The sequence below is a fragment of the Platalea leucorodia genome (assembly GCF_965183815.1).
Source record: "Platalea leucorodia genome assembly, chromosome: 7".
NCBI lineage: Eukaryota > Metazoa > Chordata > Aves > Pelecaniformes > Threskiornithidae > Platalea > Platalea leucorodia.
This window is the reverse complement of record NC_138829.1, coordinates 29,627,347-29,631,051: the sequence shown is the minus strand read 5'-3', so window position 1 is coordinate 29,631,051 and position 3,705 is coordinate 29,627,347.

Here is a 3,705-nt window from a genome sequence, read left to right as displayed (position 1 = left end):
ACTAGGGGTTTCTATATCAATCCGATGCAAAGTGCCAGCATTGTTGACCAGCATACAACCTGACAAGAGAAGATGTAGTCATAACTCACTCTCAGATATCTGCTGGGAGTACATCACAGTCAAAGTAGAACTAGTTATTTGCCTGCAAATAGATACATTTTCTTCTAGATGCAAGTGGTGTTAGAGCCAGCTATTTTGCAACAACAACAAATATATATAATAAATTCCAACATTTTAAAAAATGCAATAGGAAAGGACTAAAGCTGTTTAAAGAGAGAAGGAAAAAAGGGTGGATCTTTTTAGACACTACTTTGCAGAGGCCATTCCTCATTGAACCAGAAGTAATCTAGAGAAAATAAGATTTATTAGAGGCTACTTTGCTGAAAAGGCCAATGGATACAGGTTTAAGAATAAAAATAGTCTCTTGATTTTCAGTACTGTCTCCTGGCCTTTTCCCTCCCTGCACAATAAAACCCACCTGTTGGAAGTTGTGGCTTGGTGGCTCTGCATATTTTTCCAATGCAATTGCATTTGGAAAGGCAACTGTGTTTCTTAAAGAGCCACAAAAAAACTTGCATGACACACACATGTGGCATGTAACATCTTCACAGATATGAACGATGAAGGCACATTACCTAAAGGTTGGGCTAAAAAAAACAAACAACCAACAACAACAACAAACTTTTGGAGGATTAAAAATTAAATGCCTTCGAGAAAGCATTCCTTTTCACAACTGGATGACAAGTTCTGTTTAGCCATAGATGTTTCAAACACTTTGCCATGAAGACAAAACACACAAGGTAAGAGTCTCCTTGAAATGCCCTCCCTACTGCAGCAGCCTGCTGCCCCCACAGTTCTTCATTCTTGCAGAGCAGTTTCAACAATTCCAGAAACAGGCAAGAAAAATCTGTGTAGAAAACATCAAGCCTGTGGATTTCTACATGACCAACATCCCCACACCCCCAAATTAAACTACAGCATCTTCAAGGAGATCATCCCACTGATCTAGATATGGGATAAAGGTCTGGAACAGGGGACTGAGAAATTGGTTTCAAAATCCTGTGCCCTCAACTTTTTTGTACTTAATTATATGTGTTAATAAAGAAAAAGACAATGCTCTCTGCCACAGAATAATTGCTCTCTCCTCTATCTACCTCAGGAAGATATTGGCTAAAAATGAAAATATGTACTTTATTTACATTAAATGCATCTATACTGCTCCATGCTCTATCCACTACACACATGTTGCTGACCACTGCTGAAGCCAGGTGGTAGCAATTGTGGTAACTGAAGTACCTTTCTTTTTCAACCTTTATACAAGGCCTTTCCTCTCCCATCCCATTGCTTTTCCACTGTTCTTGGCTCCGGTGAGATGTGTACTAACATCTTTCTAGTGCATTTTTTTTGAGGTTACCATTTCTATAATGGAAAAGCAAGACTTGCTTTGCTCTGTTTTAGCTGTCTTTGCCCCCCTTACAATCATGTAGGAGTTTCAAATTTACATGCCATTGTCAACTTTGCATAGCAATACAACAGGTTGGGCTCCCTCCCTACCTTTTAAAATAATAATCCTGTGGCCCTCCTTTTTCAACACCTCCCATCTTTCAAAGGGTGACCTCTCACTCTCAGGAAAGAAGCCTAACCCTTTCTCCTCCCACATGAACATTGCAGAATGAGAATTTCAAGTTGTCATTAAGTTTCCTTCAAGTCTATGTTGTGCTACTTAGAAGCAACTGTAGTGGAATAATGTTTTTCCTAACATTAAAGGACATTTATCAGATTATATGTCTTTTTCTAGTCTTGAGTTATAAGAACATTTGTCACACATGTTCCCTCATATTCCTCTCTTAAGGTGCACAGTGGTCAGGCTGAACAAAGTCCAGCCCATAAGACCATAGCTGGATCTCTGGGAGAAGTCACAGAGAATGAGGGGTTTCTTAGCACTACTGTATCTACATTGAGAATTCAAGGACAGGCTGAAGGATGCCCAGCTTTTTTTTTTTTTAAGAGATGTAACTGCTTAAAAAAATACTCCATTTCTATTACCATTTTTTATGTCATGAAAGTTTTTTTTTCTGTCCTATGCAGCTGTTACCCTTCTGTCACTGACATTTAATAGTTGCCATTGCACACTACCTTTTCATTCCCTAGCTCAAGTGCAACAGCGCTGGCCCGCAGACCCATCACTAGCACAACAGCCCGGCACAGCATGGCGAACTGGCACAGGGGCCGGCGGTTCAGACAGGCCACCTTCACCACTGTGGGCAGGTGGCACAGGAAAACATGGGACACTTGAAGAAGGCATCTATGTAGAATATTTAGTAGGGTCTGACATACATACTGACAACATGAGAAAAATGAATGTAAGTGAGTGTATTAGGTTGAGAACAATTAGTGTGAGTGATAAATACATCCACTGCCAACTCTCAGCTTCATTAAGAGCTATTCTGAACTGCATAGTAAGTGCTGGTTGTAGAAGCTTAGGCAGATTGGAGATAGCTCACCGCTTACTCATTGAGTCTAATAAGTTCAAAAAAAACAAGGGAGGAAAAAAAAAAATGTGCTTTGCCATTTGAATAACTCTGATCTCACAGCTTGAGCACAGCAGAAGTAGTCACCTGGCATAACAGATCAATTGAAACAGAGTCGTCGCTTCATTCAAATTACATATGCATGCAAAGTTAAACAAGTGTGTTAACTAAGGATAAGCAGCACAAAAATCAAGTCTAAGTTACCCATTATTTATCATACATTTATCAGACTGCCACACACATCTTTTCCTTTCAGATTTATACCTGTGTCATACAAGACATAGTGGATGAAGTCACGAAAATAACATGTAACTCTATATATCATTGGCCTTTAGTGCCAATGCATTCTGTGCCATCAGCCTTCCAAGTTTACCAAACTTTTGGGAGAAAACAGCTGCTTTACCAAACAGTGAAAATAGAAACCGTAGAACCCATCCCGCTCAGAACAGAAAGGAAACAGTTTTACAAAGTTGTGGACAGATGCATAACTACTTCCTCCTCAGTCCTGGGACAGAAAGGGCAGCACGACAGCACAGCTACAACTTGACTCTTGAAAAGCAAACAAAACCCAGGAAATGGAATGACTGTGTAGACAAAAATCTGTTTGGAAAGTCATGCTATCGAGGAGCTGAGCCAATGTTCTGTGCAGCAAAGTGATGAACAGTACATCGACAGGCCCATGTGGGACAGACCACATGACACTCTACAAAAATCCAGTTTAATTTCACATTCCCAGTATCTCTCCTTACCCATTAGCAGTCTGCCACAGATTTTAAACTTGTAAAGCTCCTTCCCATTGAGCTAGATTCCCCGCCCCCCCACCCCTTAAAGTGCAAATAAGACTCTGGTTTTTACCACAAGTTCCAATGATCATTATCTTGGTTACAAGAGTGATCAAAAGCCAGTTGGCTGAACCACTACCACTAGGCTTGGTGATACTCTTTTTTTTTTTAACCCTGGTTACTTTTTCCAGCAAAAGGCAAATAGAAAACAAGTGTTTCTTCTGCCAGGTCCAGGCATGACAGGAGGCTGCCTGAAGTACCATCAATATAAGATGCACATGCTAGACACAACCAGTGCGCTCTTGTGCAGAATAAGAATTTGCCCTTGTTCGCTGGAAACGGAAGTCATCTTTGGGATCTTGTTTCCTCACAAAGAGTTCAGGAACAGTTGA